Source organism: Eumetopias jubatus, unplaced genomic scaffold (genome assembly GCF_037043125.1).
Source record: "Eumetopias jubatus isolate StellerSeaLion01/CBP00866 unplaced genomic scaffold, mEumJub1_p1.0 scaffold_3, whole genome shotgun sequence".
In the NCBI taxonomy this organism is placed as follows: Eukaryota; Metazoa; Chordata; class Mammalia; order Carnivora; family Otariidae; genus Eumetopias; species Eumetopias jubatus.
In genome coordinates this window covers 74,341,312-74,366,639 of record NW_028274809.1, presented here as the reverse complement: position 1 = coordinate 74,366,639, position 25,328 = coordinate 74,341,312, and the positions used below count along the sequence as shown (strand labels likewise).

Sequence of the window (25,328 nt, the reverse complement as noted above, 5' to 3'; positions counted from 1 at the left end):
GCTTTTAAACAGTTGTTCACAAGCTTTAGTGTGCAAGAGAATCCCCGGAAGGGCTTGTTAAATCAGATAGCTAGGCACCAGCTCCAGAGTTTAGGAATCACATAGTTGGGAGTGAAGCTGAGAATTTGTATTTCCAAGTTCTTAGGTGATGCTGCTGGCTGCTGGCTCCCTTGGCTACCCTTTGAGAGTCAGTTTTAAAATGTAAGGATCTCCAGGTTCAGTCTACAGAGTGGTTCACTTGGTATGGGAGTGGGAACCTGGGATCGATCATTTTTATACCTTCCTTTGCATTCTAATATGAACCCAAGGTTGAGAACCTGGATAGACTGGTTTCCTGAAGTCACTACGCGTTTGGGACCCAATGAATCTACACATTCCTTTATGTCAATTACGATAGTTTTGCCGCATTTAAAGAAATTGACTTAATAAGTAATTGGCTGAAAAAAAACCCACAAACTAATTTGACTGCCTTCCTTTGGAAGGCCTTTCCAACCCTCGCCTAGGTACTTTTCAACACCAAGGTAGAAACCTTACTTGCAAAACTCCCAGAGGTTGTGGGAGGAAAAGTCTTAAAGAAATGGGGTCCATTTGAACTCCATCTGCGCCCTCCCTGGGCCCATTTGGGCTTGTCTAGCCACTTGCAGCTCTAAGTGAGCTGGGCATGCTCAGTGGGCAGGGTCGGTTTTAGGGGGCTGCATCTGGCAAGCCTGCTGCTCTCCGCGCCTTCCCCCACCCCCAACACCTGTATGAGGCTGGGCCTGAGGAGCCAATGCTCGGCATTCCACCTTCTGGCGCTTGGGCTTGGCCTTTCCTGCGGGTTCCCGCGCTGACATTCAGCGGGCAGGTGAGGAGGCCGAGCGCGCCTCCAAGAGCGCGCGGGAGAGAGCCGGCGCCAGGGCTTTGGGCTCTGACTGCCGGGTCCCAGGGGTCCACCCGTTTCCTAGAAGCGTTTCTAGGCCCAGGGAAGCCTTTCTGCTGAGGAGGGGAAGCCAGATTCGGGGGCGGGCGGCGAGAAATCAGGTAAGCGTGCCGGCGGGCCAGTGTCTCCTCCGGGACAGGTGGCGAGGGCAGCTCGCGCGCGGGGGGGGGGGGGGGGGACAGAGGCAATCGGACACTTCCCCCACATTCCCCGGGCCTAGCCTAGCCCAGACTTTCTGGTCTGCCGGGCGGCCGACAAGGCTGGGCGCAGGGCAGGAAACCGCAGCCTGGGGCGAGGGCCATCGCAACGGCGCGCCGTCGCCCCACCCGGCGGGACCCGCGGCCGCGTGTCCCCGTCTGGTCATGTTCACCCCCTAGCCCCGGCCCCGGCTCCCGCCTCCACTTCCGCGTTTCCCCGCTGGGCCGGAGAAGCCTGGGCCGGAGGAATCCGGGCTGGATGCGGCGGCCGTGCCGCCTGGGCCGGCCCCTGGGGAGGGAGGAGGAGCAGGAGCGGGAGGAGGAAGTCGCCGGAGAGGCGGGGTGCGGCGGCGCGGGGCGCGTCGGGTTACACTGGCTCGGGCTGCTGGGGAGTGACAGCCTCGCGCGCCTCGCCTAGAGGATCAGGGCCGAGTGTCTGGTTCTGGGGGAGGCAGAGACTCCGCCCCGCCCGGAGGAACTGTGTGCTCCTACGCTCCCCTCGCGCGAGAGGATCAATCTCAGGTGTGTGCTTCCTGGGAGACCCCCCCCCTTCCCCGCCCCCAGGGTCATCGGGGGAGAGCAGCCCCTTTCTGACCCGGGTGAGTCCTCTAGGACTCCGGTGTTGGGTGGGTGGTGGCGGGATTCTTGGGAAAGATTGAGAATTTTCTCCCCAACAACAGAAGGTGGACTCGTTCTCATGCAGGGTTTAGCTATTTACATTTTGGAGGGCCGTGGGGTGTACAACATTTTGGGCGAGGGTTGGTATCTAATTGAAAGTTTCCTCCAAACTTTTGGCTTATGGATGTCGCTGCTCTGAAGAGAAGGATTGTTGCTCCCTTCTGAAGAAGCAAGGGAGGGAGAGATTCTATAACGGGACTGAGGCTCTCTCTTGAGAACCTTAGGGGCTGGAGTGTGACAGTTCTAGGAGGAAATGGAAAGTGTACACGGATGAACGTAAAGCAGCCTCCTCTCTCCACGTAGTAGCTCCTCTGAGCAAAAATAGATTTGCAGAGTGCTTTGACAGAAAGGTATAGCCCTGTAAATGAAGTGTTGCTGTTACCGCTTGGTCTCTAGACTGCCTTCCACATTATGCTTAGGAGCATTCACTCCCTAACAGCCTTCCTTGAGAATTTGCAAGTAATTTACACACACAAATTCTCAGTCTTAGTGACATGGGCCAACCCACATTACACATCACATTATACATATCACGAGAGAGGCAGCATAGAAATAGCCAACAATTAATTTAGTGGACTTATAAATAGTCTTGTATAAATAGGTGAGAGAAGGAAGGATAAGTTACACTGTTCGTTGCTTTAAACAAAACTGTTAGAATTTTGCATATGTTTCAAGTTCAAGAGATGTGAAGTTTATTTTTGGACTGTGGAGGATAATGGCAAGGGTCACACTGGGGCCAGGCACTTCCTGACTTACTCCGACTACTGTGGCCTCTGAGTTCTATGTTCTTGCAAGCTGTCCAGTGAGAGCTGGGTGCCATTGCCCAATGGATACCATGTGCAGCCTGGGGAACTTTATGATGTGGATGTTGAAACCCCTTTGTGTTCCTCATAAGGACATATGTCAAGTTACAATGCTCCCTTGATTTTTAAAAATCAGCTTTTCAAATGAAGCAGCATTACCTTAGTAAAAACTGGATAAAAGATGGAATTTTAGGTTTGACAAACAACATACACGGAGCTGTCCATTCTGATTTCTCAGTCACTTTGTAAAGAAATTCTGAGCAGCATTAAAGCTCTACTTCCCCCCCGCCCTGATTTTTTTTTTTTAAAGAGAGGGAGAGAGAGAGCAGGGGAGGGGTGGAGGGAGAGGGAAAGAGAATCTTAAGCAGACTCCATGCCCAGCGCGGAGCCAGACACGGGGCTGTCTCACAACCCTGAGATCATGATCTGAGCCAAAATCAAGAGTCAGACACTTAAGCCACTGAGCCACCCAGGAACCCCCTCTCCTCTGATTTATTAAAAGATGTATTGAGGGCTCAGTAATTGACAAGAGGGTTACAGTTACCAGTTGTCATGGGTTTTACTCCTTCCTCCTTTAGTTCTTGTAACTAATCTCATTAAAGCTATTTAAAAAAAGGGGCGCCTGGGTGGCTCAGTTGGTTCAGCGACTGCCTTCGGCTCAGGTCATGATCCTGGAGTCCCGGGATCGAGTCCCACATCGGGCTCCCTGCTCAGCAGGGAGTCTGCTTCTCCCTCTGACCCTCTTCCCTCTCATGCTCTCTATCTCTCATTCTCTCTCTCTCAAATAAATAAAATCTTAAAAAAAAGATTTGACTCTCATTGTAAGTAAATCATATTAGCAAACTATCATAACTCTGAAATTATAATACTGGGTTGTTTTCTGTCTTTCATCACTAGAATGTAAATTCTGTGGAAAGAGTTGGTCTGCTTCACATGCCTTTCTATTTCTAATGCTTAGAGTGGTGACTAGTTTATAATAGTACTCAATAAATATTTTCCCAATGAGTGACTGAACTATGGGACAAACTCTAGCTGAGTGTAGTTGGGGGAAGAAAACAAGACCTTGGCCTCAGGTAACCTGTTCAAATTCACTGAGCCTCAACTGTCTCATTGGCAAAATATGGTTAATAGTATATGATACAGCACATGTAAAATTGCTAGTGAGGTACCAGTTAGGTGGTAGACTTCAAAGTATTAGCTTCCTTCCTTCTTATGTATTTTTCTTTTTGTATTCAAAAGGGAAAGATTTGGGCAAAGAACAGATAATTTAGCTCCTGCAGGTTGTGCATGAATTATCCAGGCATTATCTCCTTTACTTTGTGTGTGTGTGATTGAGGGAGAAGTTGGTTCGTGGCAAGCTCTTATTACAGAAGGAAACCATTTTCCAGATGAGTATCTAATTTCTCCTCTTTTTTTTTTTAAGATTTATTTATTTGAGGGAGAGAGAGACAGAGAGCAGGAGCACACAAGCAGGAGAGGCAAAGGGAGAGAGAATCCCAAGCAGACTCCATGCTGAGTGTAGGGCTCATCATGGGGCTGGATCTCATTACCATGAGATCACAACCTGATCCGAAACCAAGAGTCAGACGCTTAACTGACTGTGCCACCCAGGTGTCCCTCTCCTCTTTATTTATTTATTTTTTTAATGTGATGCTGTTTCTGCTTAGGTTTTTCAAAACTTCGGTCATTCTGCTTATCAACACCAGGACTCAGTAGGTTGTCCTAAGCACAGAAGCAACACTTCAGAAAGAGCATTAGATATAAGACACATTTTGGGGTGCCTGCATGGTGCAGTCGGTTATGTGTCCAACTCTTGGTTTCGGCTCAGATCATGATCTCAGGGTCATGATCTCAGAGTTGTGAGATCGAGCCCTGACGTTGGGTTCTGCAGTCGGCCTGGAGTCTGCCCTTCCTGCTTGTGCTCTCTCTCTCTAAAATAAATAAATAAATCTTTTTTTTTTAAAGAAAGAAAGAAAGAAAGAAAGAAAGAAACACATGCAATCTTGAACAACATGGGTTTGAACTGTGTGGGTCCACTTATACATGGAGTTTTTTCAATAAATACTGCACAGTACTTTAAAATGTATTTTCTCTTATGATTTTCTTAATAATGTTTTCTTTTCTCTGGCTTACTTTATTATAATATAGTAAATATATATAACATACAAAATATGTGTCAGTCAACTCTCTATGTTATCAGTAAAGCTTCTGGTCAACAGTAGGATATTAGTAGTTAAGTTTTGGGGGAGTCAAAAGTTATATGTGGATTTTCAACTGTGCAGGGGGTCAGCACCCCTAACCCCTGCATTGTTCAAAAGTCAACTGTATATTTAACACTTGGCTTCTGGAATGAAGTTTTCTTTAGGCTTGTGTAGCATTACATAGTAGCAAATGCTAGAAAAAGAGAAAGTATGGTTGTCTTGCTTTGGAGAGAGTTAGTTTGTTTAACAAGGTAAAACAATTAGGGACCAGCATAATCATATACCCATTGGTAGAATGTTGACGTTAACTATGTGGTTATGCTGGGGAGATGTTAATATGGGCTCAAATAGTTGAGACAGTTTTGTGGTGAAGAGAATGTCATTTCAGCAACAGAGAGACCTATAGTTTCCTGAAGATTATAGCAAAGAGAGGTCATGATTGTATCAAGAATGTTTGCAATTTTGTATTTCAGTGCATTAAAAAGCCAATACAATCCTATGCTTTCAAAAATGAACTTTCTGTGGAAAAGTATGAAAAGCCTACAGTAAAATTCTTTATGTGCACCTAAGTATTACTTTTCACAGTATCTCTGAAGTTTTAAAGCTCAGGAGTGGAGTTAGAAATTGTAACTCCTCATTTTTGCCACTTTTAACACATGTGATACAAAAATGTATCACATGGCCTGCGTGTACTTTATCCAGTTGTATGTAATGGGATATAGTTTTCATCTGATATTTCTGGGGAAAATTACTAGTTATTAGGTGTGGGACCCCCACACCTGGCTAATTTCAGGACTGTTATTTTGGGAGATAGGGAAGGACTGAATGGAATTAAACTAAGAAGATTATTAATGTGTTTCTAGATGCTCATCCAAATACTTAGATAATTCCATCAGGACTCATCACCTCTGAGATAAGAAGAAACCGTAGCAATTGTGTCCTAGAGGAGGACCCCGCTAATGAAGGGTGTGTTGTACATTTCCTTGTTGACGTGATGGGGGAAAGAAATGGAGGAGGGAGAGATGATCAGATTCAACTTCAATGATAAAGACAAGGGCTAAGGTGGCTGTAAGCCAAGACATCTCCAGCAACTTCAGAGTAGACCTCTTCCTGTATTATCTGACCAAGGATTGATCTCAGGAACTTTTGAGAAAAAGGAAGCACAGGAGCCAATGGTTTGCATACCTGAGGATGTTTAGGAACCGACTGTGGTCAGATTTGTCTGAACTCTGATTTTGTGTCCTGACATGAATGTGACCATCGTTTTTGTTTGTTTGTTTTTCTTGTTTTCCAGGGTTTTCATCTTTTGTTGGAGATTCTTACTGGCTCTTTGTGTTAAATATTTCTTCCTAAATCGTATATATGCTCTTCTTTCCCATTTTTCAGTTGAAATTTTTATGTTGGTTCTTTCAAAATCAGATTTCTGATTTATGCAGCAGATAAGACATGGTTTCTGATTTTAATGAGGTCAAGCTGTGGTTTTGTTAGTTCACTAAAATTAGTGGGAAGAAACTAATTAATAGAAAATATTTCCCTCCTAACTAAAAATTTATTGTGACATACGTTTTAGCAAAATTTTAAAACATTATTTGGGAACTTTTTTAAATTTTTTCTGACAAAATGAGATTGTTACTGATTTAGTTTATTTTTTAATAGTGAGATCTGGGGCACCTCGGTGGCTCAGTAAGTTAAGTGTGGCTCAGGTCATAAGCTCGGGGTCTTGGGATCAAGCCCCATGTTGGGCTCTGTGCTCAGTGGGGAGTTTGCTTCTGTCTCTCTCTCTCCCTCTGCCCCTCCCCCCACTCATGCGCACTCTCTCTCTCACACACACACACACACTCTTTCTCTCTCTAAAATAAATCAATCTTAAAAAAATTTAAAAATTTAAAAAAATAGTGAGATCTATTAGGGTGCTTTTTAAATAATGACTTTAATTTAGATTTTTCAGGCCTCATATTCTTTAAATAGTGATGTGTCCTCTGTGGAAGCTCATATTTGATTACCCACTTACATCCTACTATAAAAAGGTTTTATAATATAGAGAGGAAAGCAAACCCCACAAACCATAACAGAGAGGTAGTTTTCTGAAAATGAGTTTTCTAGAATTTGCTACTATGAAATGAGATGGCCTCCCAGTATGACTTAGTGACACTTACTTAGAAAGCTTTATTACTTCCCTTGTATCCAGCAGTGGCCATGAAGACCAGATGGTTCTATGCAAGAGGAACGAAAGTTTATGTTCAGAGTACACATTTTAGGAACATTTTAGTTACGATTTTATACCATTATTATTTCAGTAAGATACAATAAACTTCTAAATGTACTTGAAAAGGGATGAAAAAATATAGCTTAGGGTATGAGGTTCTCAAAAGCTGTTTTCCTTTTATTTAAAACTGGATAAGGAGAGGATGTTTGTTTCATTGTGGTCATGTCAAAACTGCTTTGATCATACCACTTTCTGCCCCACTCTTCCGTGGGTTACTCTGACCTATTGGGTCAAATGCCAACTATTTGTCTTTGAATTCACAGACCTCTCTAGTCATGCTCCAGTATTAAGGTAGTGTCCTTATCTTCCCTGTGATACAGCCACACTGGACTCCGTGGAATTCTCTAAATCTGCCTTATTCCAACTGCTGCCCTTATTTATATTCATGCTCTTCCTCCTACTTCACCTTTTTGAAATCCTATCAAATCCCTGAATGTCCTGACAATTGGCTACCAGTTTCATGGTGCTTTTCCTCACTGCTCTAGTCAGAAGTGTTTTGTACATTTCCTAAATCCTTCAACTGCTCTTTTTATCCACTCTCAAGTCTCTCATTTTCTCTTGTGTAAGCTAATTGTTTGAGAACATGTATCATTTCCTTTTCTGCAGATCATGCCCGGCAAGGTCTGGATCTTACACAATTTTATAGATTTCCCATGCCCAGCGCAAATGCCTTGCACGTGGGGAACACCTAGGTAAATAGTTTTTGAATAAGTGATTGCCTCATGTAATTCCCTTATCCTTTAGTTACCCAGGAAGCATGTTATAGAAATGGGTTGGGTATGATTGGAGAGCAGATAACAGAGGCAGGTGCATTCCAGCTAATCAGTTGAACTACATACTTTAAGCTTTCTGTTTTCCAGGCCTCCCCTCTTTCTTTACACATTTGGCACTTTTGATAGCCAAAACCACCATATTTAGGAGGAGGAAAGGAAATCACTGCAGGTGAAGCAAAGCTATGAAAGCAATCCCTGAAGAAAATGAGTAGAGGAATCTGCAAAGGAGGAGGTTATTTAAGTATGCACAGAGGGCTCTCTTCTTTTCACCGATTTCTCCCTTCTCTCCCACCTGCCCACCTAATCCAGTCTCTTAGAAAAGAATCTGGAAAATTAACTCATAAAAAGATGATTGATAAAATTAACTTGTCACCTTAAGAGAAGTCTCTGGATTCTGAATGGGCAAAACCTTGACTATCATTTATGTAAGCTAGGAGAAGGAACCTTTGGGGAGCACTGTTTCCCTAAGCGTCCCTGAAGTCACTGTCTAAGCCACTTAAGTGTGGCTTTGGTCAGTATCTGCACCTTTCAGTTTCTTCCTCTGTAAAAGGAGGTAGACTGCATGAATTTTAAGCCCCTAAAAGCGTGACGTATTTTAGTACTCTCATCTTGCCTAAGGTGAGGCTGGTCTTGGTCAGTGGATTCTGGCCACTACTGGACCCTTGATCTAACTTTTCCTCTTCCCCAAGTTTGGGATCTCCTTACTCCCAGTCTTTCCAGATACAGCATTCATATGCGGAGGATGCTACATTCTCTGCATCTGCCCCATGGCTTATGCTCCTAGGATCTGTTACAACAAGTCTACTTTACTTCCTTCTCTCATCATGTTTGCTGGTATTAACCCCTTTCCCTCATCTTAGCACACCATTAAGTAGCTGGGATATTTATCTAAAAAAAATATGGATTCACAGAATTGTAAAATAGGAAAGGGGTTAGAGATCTAACCCAACTCTGTTTTTTTTATTATGAACAATAAATAGTAACAGCAAGTATCATTTACTGAGCAATCACCATTTCCTAGGCACTGTGCTAAGCACTTGACTTACTTTATTTCATATAGCAGCAGTGACCTGTTATATCAGCAGAGAACCACAATTCCAGAGAACTTAAGTGACTCACTCAAAGCTACATGGTTATTTCCTGGTATGACTGAAACTCCTTTGAACCCTGTGTTAAGAAATAATAGAATCAAGGGATAATCCTTCTCGTATTTCTGTAATGTATTTCCTACTTTTTGCTGCTTTGTATTCCACTGCTAGACTCATTGAACTTTGCCTTTTAACACTTCCACTTCCTAATGTTTTACTGTATGGTTTCAGCAGTTTTCACCAGCAATGCTGAACTTGTTCAGACATCAAATGCATAGCACAGTATGCCTGCCTAAAATAGTATTCCTTTTTATCTGACTTCTAGGAACTCATGACATTGTTAAAATCTTTAGTGTTAATGGATGAGGAAACAACCTGCAACTTGGTGCTAATCTGCTTTTCCCACTCCTGCACCTGCATTTGTGAGTGCTACTGGGAAAATGAACACAATCATGCAAATTGGAGGTCCATACAAATTCATGTTCTCTAGTATCAGCCATGAGGCTGTTCTTTTACCTGTTTTTAGACTGCACCTTTCCCCATTTTCCACCAGAGTTTTACCAACCTTCAGCATCATCTTTGAGCCTTTTACCTGACACGTGCATTTTTTTTTGTGCCAAAGTACCATGGCACTTCAATACTTTATTAAAAATTAATACAGTGTTCAAGAATAAATCTGATTTAAACACATAGAAAATATGAAACGGTATTTGGCCTCTTATTAGTTCATTTATTTGGTTATATTTGCCAGATGTTACTAAGCATCAAAGATTTCCAGATTAAAAACCAAGTCCCATTATGTTTCCATATTTCACATCATTTTCTTATGTGTATTTCTGCCTGAGTAGGATAAAATAAGATAAAATGCATTTTATAATTCGAGCTGAGCTGATGAGGTTTAAATTTTATTTATTTATTTATTTATTTATTTATTTATTTATTTATTTATTTATTTATATTTAAATTCAAGTTAGTTAACATATAGTGTAGTATTGGCTTCAGAAGTAGAATTTAGTGATTCATCACTTACTATAACACCCAGTTCTCATACCAACAGTGCCCTCCTTGATGCCCATCACCCATTTAGCCCATCCTCCCAACCTCCAGCAACCCTCAGTTTGTTCTCTATAGTTAAGAGTCTCTTATGGTTCATCTTCCTCTCTGTTTTCATCTTATTTTATTTTTTCTTCTCTTCCCCATGTTCATCTGCTTTGTTTCTTAAATTCCACATGAGTGAAATCATATAGTTTTGTCTTTCTCTGACTGACTTATTTCACTTAGCATAATACCCTCTAGCTCCATCCGTGTTGTTGAACATGGCAGGATTTCATTCTTTTTGATTGTTGAGTAATAGTCCCTTGTATATATATATATATATATATATATATATATATATATATTTACACCACATTTTTTTTTGAGATTTTATTTATTTATTTGACAGAGAGATAGAGAGAGCGCAAGTAGGCAGAGAGGCAGGCAGAGGGAGAGGGAGAAGCAGGCTCCCCCCTGAGCAGGGAGCCCGACACAGTGCTCCACCCCAGGACCCTGGGATCATAACCTGAGCCGAAGGTAGCTGCCCAACCGACTGAGCCACCCAGGCACCCCTATATACCACATTTTCTTTATCCATTCATCAGTCTATGGACATTTGGGCTCTTCCTATAGTTTGGCTATTGTTGATAGTGCTGCTGTAAACATTGGGGTGCTTGTGCCCCTTCAAATCAGCATTTTTGTATTCTTTGGATACATACCTAGTAGTGCAATTGCTGGGTCGTAGGTTAGTTCTATTTTTAACTTTTTGAGGAACCTCCACACTGTTTTCCAGAATGGCTGCACCAGCATGCATTCCCACCAACAGTTTAAGAGGGTGCCCCTTTCTCCGAATCCTTGCCAACATCTGTCGTTTCCTGAGTTAATTTTAGCCATTCTGACAGGTGTGAGGTGGTATCTCATCGTGGTTTAGATTTGTATTTCCCTGATGATGAGTGAGGTTGTGCATCTTTTCATGTGTCTGTTGGCTATCTGGATGTCTTTGGAAAAGTGTCTATTCATGTCTTCTGCCTATTTCTTAACTGGATTGTTTGTTTATTTGGTATTGAGTTTGATAAGTTCTTTATAGATCTTGGATACTAACCCTTTATCAGATATGTCATTTGCATATATCTTCTCCCATTCCACTGGTTGTCTTTTAGTTTTGTTGACTATTTCCTTTGCTGTGCAGAAGCTCTTTATCTTGATGAGGTCCCGACAGTTCATTTTTGCTTTTGTTTCCCTTGCCTCCGGAGACATGTGCATTTCTTTATCAGATGATTGTTAGTGGTTAGGGCAAACTAAACTGTTGGAAGGATCTCAGAGTACCTTAAAGCACATACATGACGGATGTTTATTTCTTGATCATCTCATAGTCTTGATTGGTGAATGACTTTCTTCCCCTTGATGATTTAGACACCCTGGAACCTTTCATGGACTCTGCTGTTCCTTAGGGCTTTGTTTTCAACTTTATCCAGTTAGTGGAAGGAGAAAGAGAAGAAGTCTATCCACTTTCTAAACACTTAGTCTTGCAATGAATGTATCACTTCCTCAGACATACCACTGGCCAGAAATCAGGTGCACAACAAAGGGAGATTGGAAAATGTAGTGTAGCTGGGAGCCGAAGAGATTGTGGGTTTTTGGTGAAACTAGCTGTTCCCTTCACAGTGCTTTTCATCTTATAATCCTGAGAAAACAGAGATCAAAGATATCATGTCAAGGGGTAGTATATTGGTCTCCATCATTAACTACCAAGTTAGAGGTAGAGTTATTCAAAGTTGGTGCTTTCAACAATACTCAGATCCCCCATCCGTTTAGCTACTTTTCTCTATGGAATTTCTCCATGTTCATCTGTATTTTAAATGTTTACAAGAATGCTCAAGATTCTCCCATCACAGAAACACACAAGACCGAAAACCAAAACAATTCCCTTACCCTGTACTACTCTCTAGCTACACGCTCACTTTCTCTTCTTTCAAGCTATATTTCCCCAAAGTATACTGTGTATGTTGTTTTTCTGTTTCCTCACCTTCCATTCACTCCACGGCTGTTGCAAATTTGGCTTCTACCTTAGACGAATCTGTTACTGCTGTATGATTATTGGTGTCCCCCTTATTGGCAAATCAGTGGGACCTTATTACTTGAAATGTCTGTGATTCTGCTCATTCCCTCTTTTGTGAAGTTGAACTTTCACTAGGCTAGTATGACCCCTTGTTTTTTCTTTTGGACTTCTCCTTGTGGATCTCTTTGGCAGGTTATTCCCCTTGGTATTGGAGTTCCTAGGGCCAGTCTGCTGTCTTCTCATTGTAGAAGCTCTCTGCACCACCTAGTTCATCCATATCCCTGATTTCAGGAATTCCCAAATCAACATCTCCAAGGCACCTGGGTGGCTTAGTCAGTTAAGCGTCTGCCTTCGGCTCAGGTCGTGATCCCGGGGTCCTGGGATCGAGCCCCGCACTGGGCTCTCCATTCAGTGGGAAGTCTGCTTGTCCCTCTGCTTATGCTCTCTCTTTCTCTCTCAAATAAATAAATAAATAAAATCTTTAAAAAAAAATCAACATCTCCAACCAGACCTCTTTCCGGAATTCAGACTCAGTGGGCATTTCCACTTGGATATCCCACAGTCAAGGTGGGCATTTCCACTTGGATATCCCACAGTCAAGACAGGACTCATCAGCTCCCTCCAGCCTCTTCCTAATGCTCCTCCAATGTTTTTCCTCTCATTGAAATGGCACCACCATCCTTTCTCCCCTCTATATCATCCATTCATTTGTTACATTTATCATTCACCTAATATATGTCAGGCATTTTTCTACAAATTAAGATTACAGTGGTGTACAAAACAGGTACAGTCTCTGGTTTGTAGAGTTTATTTGCAGAGGTGGGGTGGGGAGGGAAAGAAAGGAAATAATAATGATTAAATAAAGAAGAGACATATGAGATGATGAGAACTATGCGGTTATTTTGAATTTGGATGGTTTGAGAAGGCCTCTCCGAGGAGTTGACATTTGAGCTGGGCCCTGAATGACCAGAAGGAGTTAACTGTGCAAAGATGAGGAGCAGAGCACTCCAGGCTGAGAAGACAGCTGGTACCAAAACCCTAATTGCATTCTTGATGAATTTGATAGGCAGAAGAAGGTAAACAAATCTGAAACCTAATGGGTGAGAGTGAGAGGTGTTTATATTAGTTATCTGTGGCTACTGTTACAAATTATAGCAAATTCATTGGCATAAAACAACAGAAATTTGGGGTGCCTGGCTGGCTCAGTCATTTGGGTCTCCGGCTCTTGGTTTCCGCTCAGGTTGTGATCTCACGGGCTGTGGGATTGAGTCCTACATTGGGCTCCCTGCTCAGCGCGGAATCTGCTTGAGCGTCTCTCCCTCCCACGCATGCTCTCTCACTCTCTTTCTCTCTCTCAAATAAATAAATAAAATCCTAAAAAAACAAAACAAAACAAACCCAAACCCAGAAATTTATTCTCTTCTTAGTTCAGGAGGCTCAGAGTCCAAAATCAGAATCACTCGTCTGACATCAGGGTGTTGGCAGGTTATGCTCCCTTCTGGGGTTCTAGGGGAGATTCTGCCCCTGTTTGAATGCCCGTGACTGCAGGCATTCAGTAGCTTGTGGCTGCATCACCGCAACCTCTGTCTCTGGGGTCACGTTGCCTTCTCTTCTCCTACGTGTGTCAAATCTCCCTTTGCGGGCCTCTTACAAAGGTATATGTGACTGCATTTGGGGCCTACCCTGAGAAGTCAGGGGATAATTTCTTTATCTCAAGATCTTTCATTTGATCTCATTTGCCAAGTCTTTGTTTGTTGTGATCGTTGTTGTGTAAGATAACACAGATTCCAGGGTCTGTGATGTGGATAGCTTTGGGGCTCCACTCTTCAACCTACCACAGTATCCAAGAGAATCTTTGAAAAGGAAGGAAGGGTCAGGTCTCCTAGGGCAGGATAAGGCAGGATAAGGCATTTAGATTTTCTTCTGTGGTGATAAAGGCATTAGAGGATTGCGTGCTGGTAAATGAAACAATGTGGTTTTGCTATAAAAGACCGCTCTGACAGCGAAAGGTAGACTGGATTGTGGTGGGGGGAGGGGAGAATGGAAGCAGGACTCGGTTAAGAATCGATTTGGGTTGTCCAACTGAGAAATTATAGTTGTTTGTTTTTTGGGGGGTTCCTGGACCCCATTTCAGTGTGTGTGCAGGGGTTCCTTCCCACACAACACCAGGCAATTCTATCACTACCTACCTGGAGATAGCATCAGATTCCATGGGTTAAGGACCAGGTCATATAAGACTGACCTCCACTCCCCACTTCAGATACCATTTGTAAATCCCAGGCTGTTTGTTACCTGTGCTTCTGACCAACTGGCTAAAGATTGGAGGTTCTAGTGGCCTCCTCCTTAGGTGTGGTTAGTTTGCCAGTGTGGCGCACAGAACTCAGATCATCTGAATGACAAAATACATATTTCTTATATTCTTATAAATCATTATATTGCATATGGACAAACGTTGTGTTAAAGATGAAAAGAACTGAATGGATTTAGGATATGTTCTTGAGATAGAGTTAGTTGACTGAACTTGCTGATAGATAATTATCTGGAGATGGGGAACAAGAATCTAGGTAAAGGCTTACATTTTTTACTATCACAACTGGGCCATAAACTGGGAAGGGAAGAGTTGGGAGAGAAGCAAGCTTGATGGAAGATAGAAAATGCTCTGTTTTGACTGTGTTAAGTGTGAGGCACTCATTAGACATTCCTTTGGAGATTAAGTTAGACAATTGGATAATTGGAGATTCTGGGAAGGGTTTAGGCTGAAGATACAGACTTAGGAGTTATTTGCATATTGGTTGTATCTGTTACTGGATGGAATTACCTATCAGGAAAGTATAGATAAAGAAGGGGGCCATTGGAGCAGTGTGTTATTCAGGAGAGAAGAAGGAGTTGCCATTGGGGTAGGAGGGAAACCAGGATAGTGTCGTATCCCTGAAGTTAAGAGTTCAAAATGTTTTTAAAAGGAGATGTTTCTGTGTTAGTTATAGAGATTGCATTTGGTGAAATGAGGCCATTTGTGATTCTTTTTTAAAAGATTTTATTCATTCATCAGAGAGAGAGAGAGCGAGAGAGAGCGCATAAGCAGGGGGAGCGGCAGGCAGAGGGAGAGGCAGGCTCCCTGCTGAGCAGAGAGCCCAATGTGGGGCTCGATCCCAGGACCCTGGGATCATGACCTGAGCCGAAGGCAGCTGCTTAACCGACTGAGCCACCCAGGCACCCCACCATTTGTGATTTTAACATTTTGACATATCGTTTAAGTAGAGACAGGCCAGGGCAGAAGCTTATTGAATTGAGTTGTGGAAGCAGAGACAGTGCTTACAGACAACTCTTCCAAAATTTTTGTTGTGAAGAGACACAGAGGGGTGGAAAAGTTCTTGGAAGGAGATATTAGCTAGGGAAGGGTTTGTTAGGACCAGAGAGTAATAGAATGAGTTTAAATAGAGAGGAAATGACAGAATGATTAAGTAGAGAGGAAAAATGGATGAAGGCAGGAGAGAGTGATGGATGACTGTCAGAGTACAATTCCTGAAGAGCCAGGAAAGGAGGAAATCCAGGGCACAAATGTAGAGGTTAGTCCTTACTAGGAACAGGGACATTTCTTTTATAGTAAAAGGAAGGACTGTAGAAAGAATGGGTACAGAGGCTGATATGCCATTTTTTGGGTAGTGGGAAGTTCTTCCCTAATTGCTTCTACTTTCCTAATGAAGTTTGATGATGTTGGGGTGGGGAGAGGTAAAACGGATTTTGGAAAAGGGGAAATAGCTATTTTGAAACATCCTGGAGAACTATAATAGGATTGCTGATCCTAATAGATCACCCATTAGAGATTTGCAGCCATGACTTTAAACTGAGGCTGATTGGGGTTGTGTTTTGTGCCAGGCCATTTCTTTAGCTGTTAGGTGGGGGTGTGGAGCAGGCAGATAGATGGGCTTCACCAACTTGAGGATTTGTCAGGTAAGAATCAGGAAGAGAGGAACAAGTACAAGGGAGAGGTTACAGTGATGGACCTTGACCCCTAAGCTGGGCAGAAAGAGAAGTGAGGGTGTAACTGATAGTGGAGAAAATGGAAGGGTTAATGGACTGGAAAGCCAGATAATGCCAAGAAGATGCCGGGATGGAAATACCAGAGTAGATGAGCTGGAGACAGACAAGGCAGTGTTTACAGTGTGGGGTGCTTGAAGCTGCCGTCTCCAAGCTGGTGCAAGTAATCATGATGTCAAAAATCTGAGGTTCTGGCAGGGAGGGTGGTGGCTGAGGCAGCGTCAAAGAGATCATCAGAGGTGCTGTGTTGTAGCAACTGGGGCCTCCGTGTAGATGCGGAAGACAGCAAGAATGAGGACACTTAACGTTCGGAAAGGAACAGCCTGGTGCTTAGGTGCAGTAAGTAGATGGGGGAGCCACAGCAAGAAGGGATAATAGGCGATAGAGTCTAAGGACATGAACTTCAAAATAGGTAAGATCTGAATGATAGGGAAGTTGGAAGATGAACTGGACAGACATTTAATTCATCTCCAGGCATCCGGGAGTTTTGAGATTGGATCAAAGTCTTTACAACTCAAATGGAATGAGCCTAACATTTGCAAGCCTTTGGTCTGGAGCAGCCTTCTGGGGACCTTTTGGGAAGATAGACATTAACTCTTTAATCGCTTAATCATTGGAAGATCCCAGGAAAGGGGCTAGTTATCACCCAGTTCCGAGGTGTTTGATATTTTAGCCATGGGTACAGCCATCCCTTTTTATACTGGCGAAACATCAGACTTAAATGTGAGAGTATTAACAACCTCCTCTTGACGGGATGCTAGGAAAATGGTGTTAATTGGCTTCAGACTTCAAAATTCAAGTTAAATCTTGCCTTCTCCCTGTTTTTAGAACCTTTGGAGAAGGGGACATTGTGGAGTTTGCTGAGGGTACAGTTTGAGTTTGAGAGGACAGAATGAGAAGGGGGGAGGGCTGAGCAGGTGAGAAATGGGGCAGATTGGGCTTCTGGTGATGAACAAGGTATAGAGGATTGTGGAGCATGCTGGGGCTGGTTGGTCCCCTTGGTGTCTCCGGGGAAGCTGGATGCAGACTGTGTGGCAAGGGTGAGCAAATGCCTTCTCAAGAGTATCTATAGGCATCTCTTGATGGCTCCGTGGCCAATTGGAGTACAGAGGCCTCCTTGGGGACTTGCTCACAAGTGGCCAGAAGCATCAGGTGCTCTGAGGGCATCTTCAAGCCCAGGTGGTGGTATAACCCCTGGGGGAAGTGCTTTCCATTATGTGGCACAAGCTAAGGAGTGCCGCTTCTGGGGGCAATTATTTCAGCAATCTTTCCTCCAAAACATATTTAGATTCTGTGCTTGCCGCTCCATTGTCACTGTCTTTGGTTTAATTTGGACCTTAGGAGTTTGTGTCTGGGTAGTCACATCCAGTCTCCTGAAGTCCTGCTTCCGGGATTTCCCTACTCCCAGACTTCTGTCCTTTTAGTGTATCTCCAAACACTGCTTCAGGGAACGTGGAATGGGAGAATGGTCTTTTAAATTCAAATGTTTTTCTACCTAATCCTACTAGGAATGTTGTTAAGGATTAATATAACATGTATAAATTGACAAGCCTAGTCTTTATAACAGAGTGTGCAGCCAATAAATATTCTTAAAAGCCTTCCTTGGCAATCTGTTGCCTACTGGACAAAAGCCAAAGTCCTTTGAGTGGCATATAAGATCTCCAGAGATGCCCCCCTGCTTGCCTGTATGGGCTCCTCACCTCCTCACTTAGGATTCCTTCATACTCTCTTGTGCTCTAGGCATACCACACCCCCTTATCCTTGAAAATACAGTAGTCATTCATACCATCATGTCTTTGCTCATGTTCACCTTAGACCAGGTGAACCTTCAACATCTGAGTTAATTATTGCTTTCTATACAAACCTGCCCTGATGATGTTCCCTACCCTGGGTAATGACTCCCTTAGCCCCTTGTCCAGACCTTATTGGTATCACTTGTATTTGTTTTAGAATCTTCTTCTCTAAGCTATGCGTTCCTTAAAGGCAGAAACTATAAATTATTCATCTTTATTTACTCACAGTTTAATCTAGTAGGTGCCCAATGAATGTTTGTTGAATAAATGAAAAGTCAATACGTATTTGGGTTTCCGTGTTGCCTTTCTGTTGTGAAATCTACATTATATTTTTCTGTGCCCTCTTTTTCTTTACTTCAGCAGTGGAGGCGAATTTTCTGACGAAGCAGAAGATGAATGCACAAGAGACTTGGTGACCACGTAGTTAGTTATGATGGGAGGCAGATGTCATCCTGTGTTCTTTTTCTTTTACGCCGCGCATCATATTTACTTAAGTTATCCAGTGATTTTGTTCACCACTGTCATCGTCTTGCGCTGAGTTGTAATTATTAATTTTTTTAGTTGCATACTCAAAGGAATAGAGACATCAAACAAACGCGGTTTTGTGGTAGTGGTTAAGCATGATTGGTCGGGCAGTTTCCAGTGTCCGCTCGCTACTGCATGATTGGTGTGTGGAGCCTTTTGGAGCCTTGGTTAAAATGCCCAGTTCCTTTTAGGCCTCTTCAAACCTTCGTTTCCTTCATCCTACACAAACTAACTGATTACTTATACGTAACAAAGAAATGAGTGAATGTAAACCAGACATCAACAGTAAGAGCCTGGTGAGTAAAGGGTGGGAGGGGCATATGTGAAGTGTGAAGTGTAAAGTGTGAAGTGAAATGGTAGGGGTGCCACTCCTTAGTGTAGACCCGTAGGAATGCTGGGGCGGGGGAGGGCAAAGGTGCATGGAAGGGCAGTGGAGGAGTCTGGGGGGAATGGAGGGGATCCTGTGGGCATGGGTAAAGGTGGTTTGGGGGATGCAGTGGGCTATTGGGCATGACTGGCATGCATTGAATGAGTGACCAAAAAAGACTGACTCTTGTTCCCAGGTTCTTGCTGTAAGGTTAACCAAAGTCATGGTAAATATTTTTCCATCCTGGAATCCAGGACATCGTCCTAGAAGGGATACATTCTTGAGAGATATCTTTATTCTTTTTAAAAGACTTTGTTTACTTATTTGAGGGAGAGGGCGAGCAAGAGAGCACAAGCAGGGGAGCAGCAGAAGGAGAGGGAGAAGCAGACTGCTCGCTGAGCAGGGAGCCCAATGTGGGGCTCGATCCCAGGACTCTGGGATCGTGACCTGAGCCGAAGGCAGACCCTTAACCGACTGAGCCACATAGGCACCCCAAAATATCTTTATTCTTTGAAAAAAACATTGACTCCAAGATTGTTGTGATAGTATTTTGTTTTATATTAGTATTTTGTTTTATTTTAGTGTTTTCTCTAAGGTAGATAGTATTCAGGGTTTGTAATAGGGCCAGAAAGCAATTTCTCACCCTTCCTGAACTAAATATAAATACCAAGAAGTATTCTGAATAGAGAGCAAGAAAACACTCTTGTGTTTTGGGTCAAAGTTGTCCCAGTGACTTGGGTTAACTCAGGCCACAAACCTTTGATCAGGCTTCTTATGGGGAATGTTTTAAATGCATGAACTGAACGACTAGAGATAGCTGTAAGAACACTGGACTCCATGTGATTGGAGCCTGATGAAAGTGGAAGAGCCTCTGCCTCCCTGTGGCCTCTGTAACAGGTAACCCTTGGCCTGGATTTAGATCTGCGTTAGGTTTTATGCTTTATAGGGTTTTATTTTTGATAGAACACTTCAGAAATATCAGTATACCTTCTATTCGAGGGCACGTTTATTTTGGGAAGAGATGCTAGAGATCCTGGAAGAGGCCTGCCTACAGTGCTTTCAGGGGAGTGATGGGATTCATTTCCCTAGTCTTTGAGTCTTAAGTGCATTTGCTTGGTCAGAGTCAAGTGCTGCTAGGTTACAGCAGGGCGTGTAGATTGGCTGTTTTCATCCTCTCCTCTAACCAGTCTTCTTTTTCACCCCAATTTGGCCTTGCACATGTGGGAGCCCATTGTAGATGCTCAGTAATATTATGTCTTAGCACGTGAGAGTTGTTGACCATACACGTATTTTTACATCTTATTTACATTATCTCAAATTTTCAATCTAACTTGTGAAATAGATGAGATTTTTATGGATGAGAAGGCTGAGGCTCACAGTCAGGCACACATCTAATAAGTGGCTTAGCTGGAATTCAGATCAATGCTGTCTGTCTCTGATGGCCCTGACACCAGCTGCCTTCTGCAGAGAATATTCTCCTGACCGATCAGTGATAGCATTTGTGAATGCCAGGGACAGCACCCTGTCACCAGAAGGACACAGAGCATTGCAGTATTCCTGCATGTGGCCACTGAATTGTCACAGGGCGGGGAGAGGTGGGGAAGGTTGGCCCCTGTAGGTCCTTTCTCCATGTCTGTGGCCTTCCTTCAGGGCCTGGCACTGTGGAGCCCCCCTCATAGGGTGTGCTGTTGGCTGAAGAGATTCTACCCTGACAGAGTTGAACTCTGGGGCACACCAAGTTCCAACACTGGGATCAGCTTTGCAGTCATTTGTTTGATTATTTGTTGGGATTTCTGATGTTGTGTTAAACTTTAAATCCCTGAGAGGATGTAATATGAAATAACTAAAAATTCAAGACTAGTGTCAGGCTTCAATAATTATGGTGTCAGATGCTCAAGGCACATTCATTCTAGTTAGGGTGGAGACTGTTCTTCAGAATAAGGTAGCTAATCCTGTGACAGTTTCCAGTTCTTGCTTCAAATTCCTAATAAATTGTAAAGGCAAAGTAGCCTTTTCCTTTCTTTGTGTGGGTCTTTTGCTCTAGTTCATTAAAGATGAGAAAAGTTTTGTAACACGAAAATCACTCAACTAATGATCAGATGGTATGGGATTTAGTCACATGTCAGCTTTCTGTCTGCCTGGTGCTCTTTAGAGTTCTCACTTTTTCTTTCTCTTTCTTTCTTTCTTTCTTTCTTTCTTTCTTTCTTTCTTTCTTTCTTTCTTTCTTTCTTCTCTTTCTTTCTTTCTTTCTTTCTTTCTTTCTTTCTTTCTTTCACTCTCACATACACAGTTTTCTTTCTTTCTTTTATTTTTTTAAAGATTTTATTTATTTATTTGAGAGACAGAGACACAGCGAGAGAGGAACAGGGCGAGTGGGAGAGGGAGATGCCACCGAGCAGGGAGCCCGATGTGAGTGAGGTTCGATCCCAGGACCCTGGGATCATGACCTGAGCCAAAGGCAGACGCTTAACTGACTGAGCCACCCAGGCGCCCCTCACAGTTTTATTTCTTAATAGAAGAATAATACATGCTCATCTTAGAAATTTTAAAAATGAAAATGCAAAAAAAAATTTAAAAATGATGCACACAAGGAAGAAAATAAAAATGACTCGCAACCCTCCCATTCAGAGATGAGAATTTAAACATTTTTGGATATATCCTTCTAGTCGTGTGTGTGTGTGTGTACCTACGCACGTATACTTTATTTTTAATTTTTTTATTTCAATTTTTATTCAAATTCTAGTTAACATATATAGTAAAATTGGTTTCAGGTGTAGAACGTAGTGATTCATCACTTACATACCACACCCAGTGCACATCTCATGCCCTCCTTAATGCCCATCACCCATTTAAGGCATCTCCCATCCACCTCCCTCCAGCAACCCTCGGTTTGTTCTCTATAGTTAAGAGTCTCTCATGGTTCGTCTTCCTCTCTGTTTTCATCTTATTTTATTTTTTCTTCTCTTCCCCTATGTTCATCTGCTTTGTTTCTTAAATTCCACATGAGTGAAATCATATAGTTTTGTCTTTCTCTGACTGACTTATTTCACTTAGCATAATACCCTCTAGCTCCATCCGCGTTGTTGCACATGGCAAGATTTCATTCTTTTTGATGGCTGAATAGTAGTCCCTTGTGTGTGTATATATATATATATATTTTTAATTTATATTTATTTATTTATATATACACCACATTTTCTTTATCCATTCATCAGTTGATGGACATTTGGGCTCTTCCCATAATTTGGCTATTGTTGATAGTGCTGCCATAAACATTGGGGTGCTTATGCCCCTTCAAATCAGCATTTTTGTATTCTTTGGATAAATAACCTAGTAGTGCAATTGCTGGGTTGTAGGGTAGTTTTATTTTTAACTTTTTAAGGAACCGCCATACTGTTTTCCAGAGTGGCTGTACCAGCTTACATTCCCACCAACAGTGTAGGAGGGTTCCCCTTTCTCCACATCCTCGCCAACAACTGTCGTTTCCTGACTTGTTAATTTTAGCCATTCTGACTGGTGTGAGGTGGTATCTCATCATGGTTTAGATTTGTATTTCCCTGATGATGAGTGAAGTTGAGCATTTTCATGTGTCTGTTAGCCATCTGAATGTCTTCTTTGGAAAAGTGTCTATTCATGTCTTCTGCCTATTTCTTAACTGGATTGTTTGTTTATTTGGCATTGAGTTTGATAAGTTCTTTATAGATCTTGGATACTAACCCTTTATCAGATATGTCATTTGCATATATCTTCTCCCATTCCACTGGTTGTCTTTTAGTTTTGTTGATTGTTTTCTTTGCTGTGCAGAACCTTTTTATCTTGATGAGGTCCCGACAGTTCATTTTTGCCTTTGTTTTCCTTGCCTTCGGAGACATGTCTAGGAAGAAGTTGCTGTGACCGAGGTCGAAGAGGTTGCTGCCTGTGTTCTCCTTTAGGATTTTAATGGTTTCCTGTCTCACATTTAGGTCTTTCATCCATTTTGAATTTATTTTTGTGTATGGTGTAAGAAAATGGTCCAGTTTCATTCTTCTGCATGTGGCTGTCCAGTTTCCCAACACCATTTGTTGAAGAGACTGTCTTTTTTCCACTGGATGTTCTTTCCTGCTTTGTTGAAGATTAGTTGACCATAGAAATGAGGGTCCATTTCTGGGTTTTCTCTTCTGTTCCATTGATCATGTGTCTGTTTTGGTGCCAGTACCATACTGACTTGTACTGTCTTGATGACTATAGCTTTATAATATATCTTAAAGTCTGAAATTGTGATGCCTCCAGCTTTTCTTTTCTGTTTCTTTTTTTAAAAGATTTTATTCATTTTGAGAGACAGAGAGTGAGAGTGAGAGAGAGCAAGCAGGCATGGGGCAGAGACAGAGGGAGAGAAAGACTCTTAAGCTGACTCCATGAAGAGAACAGAGCCCCATATGGGGCTTGGTCCCATGACCCTGAGATCATGACCTAAGCTGAAATCAAGAGTCAGACACTTAACCGACTAAGCCACCCAGGTGCTCCTTGCTTTCCTTTTTAAGATTGCTTTGGCTATTTGGAGTTTTCTTGTGGTCCCATACAAATTTTAAGATTGTTTGTTCTAGCTCTGTGAAAAATGCTGGTGGAATTTTGATGGGGAGTGCATTAAATGTATCGATTGCTTTGGGCAGTGTGGACATTTTAATAATATTTGTTCTTCCAATCCGTGAGCATGGAATGTTTTTCTATTTCTTTGTGCCCTCTTCGGTTTCTTTCATAAGTGTTCTATCATTTTCAGGGTATAGATCTTTTACCTCTTTGGTTATGTTTGTTCCTAGGTATCTTATGGCTTTTGGTGCAGTTGTAAATGGGATCCATTCCTTGATTTTTCTTTCTGCTGCTTCATTATTGATTATAGAAATGCAACAGATTTCTGTATGTTGGTTTTATATCCTGTGACTTTGCTGAATTTGTATATCAGTTACAGCAATTTTTTGGTGGAGTCTTTCAGGTTTTGTACATAGACTATCATGTCATCTGAGAATAGTGAAAGTGTGACTTCTTCCTTGCCAATATGGATGCTTTTTATTTCTTTTTGTTGTCTGAGGCTAGGACTTCCAGTACTATGTTAAATAAAAATGGTGAGAGTGGACATTCTTTTCTTGTTCCTGACCTTAGTGGAAAAGCTCGCAGTTTTTCCTGGTTGAGGATGATACTAGCTGTCACACATATACTATAAAACAGAAATACAGACATACACACACAGATTCTGTTATATCTACTTTTTTCTCTTCATAGTTAATTTTTACTTGCCTATTACCCCATCTCCATCCAGAGTGTAATTTAACCCAGAAAGAATTAATTTCTAAGCAATAAAGAAATTCTAGAATGTTTAACTTATTTAGGCTCTTATACCTAGAACTTTCTTCACTTTATTATAAATCTTAACAGCATAAGCATGTTGCTTTTTCAAGTTAGAATGGGGTAAAACGATGTTGATGGAAGTTATTAAGTTGGTATGGTGAGTGATCTAACCCCATTGACCAGTCTGGGTGGGGAAAAGGGCAGGAGGCCCTGGAGAGCAAGAGGGCTGGGGTTATGGATCTAGCAGTGCCATGAAAAAGGAATATTACAGACAATGTCAGTCTTCTATGTGGGGACACTGAAGTCCAGAAAAGTCAGGTGGCTTTGTTCAGGCTGAGATTGTCATAGGGTTGGGTGTGACTTGGGTTGCTAACTTCCCATTCTGTGATTGCTGCAGAGCACTCGACTGCCCCAGAATACAGTCTGAAAAACAAAGCATGCTGCTGGTGGATGCCAAACTATGGGGTTGGGAATCTCAAGGGGTTGGCATAAGTGCACTGGGTGAGGTCAGGCATGACGCTCGCTGCATTGATATCGGAACCTGGAGTTTTGACAGGAATCCTATTAGAAATGCTATTTTGTGAGTCACTTGCCTTCTGACTGACTCATGGTGAGAACACAGGCTCAACCTATGGACCAAATTTTTTGGATTAACTTTGGGTTTCACTTAACATTATCTCAAAATTTATGGTTGAGAAGAGGCTGTTGAGCATAAATTGCTAATGTGCTCTGCTGATTTCCATCAGCTATGTGATTTGACTGACAACAGTGTGAGCCTAGCCCGCTGGGGTCTGGTGAATTACATCTGCTCAGCCAGGGTGTTTCTTGAGCTGGAATTGAAATGCATGGCCCTTTAGTTTTCCAGTGTGATACCAACACTCAGCAATTGACTTTTGCTCTTCAGTCTCCAGCTGGGGGAATATTATGAAATAAAATGGGGAGAGGCCAGGCATCCTCAAGATTCAAACCCATAAATATAAATAACTGTAATTAATCACATGCAGTCTCTCTTGTCTGTTAAACCTATACTCAGGGGTCAGTAAGTTTCACACAGCTCTTTAGCTTCCTGCCTGTGGTTGGTGGCAAATATTCTGGGTGCCTCAGCTCGTTGAGATGTGACCCTGGGTTCTTTTCCAACATGGGTCCAAAATCGGTTCAAGATATAATGAGTTGTGGGGGGAAAAAGTCACCTGCAAAATACCCTAGCCCAAGGGGGAATAGAAATATAAAAAAGATGTCTGGTGTTGGCATTTGAGAGGCTCTC

At 42.4% G+C, this 25,328-nt stretch overlaps 1 protein-coding gene across 2 annotated transcripts in view; it reads left to right on the top strand.

Annotated features, from left to right (window-relative positions):
- The first annotated feature begins 1,001 nt into the window (after positions 1–1,001).
- The window catches only part of GPD2 (glycerol-3-phosphate dehydrogenase 2), a 140,041-nt gene continuing 115,714 nt past the window's right edge, over positions 1,002–25,328 (top strand). Inside the window, exon 1 of one of the 2 annotated variants that reach the window (XM_088021698.1) lies at positions 1,002–1,020. The gene's annotated coding sequence lies outside the window, so the exon portion shown is untranslated. Of the gene's footprint in view, positions 1,021–1,415; positions 1,639–25,328 lie in introns of those variants that run through there. The other variant, XM_028113036.2, reaches the window with a different exon arrangement.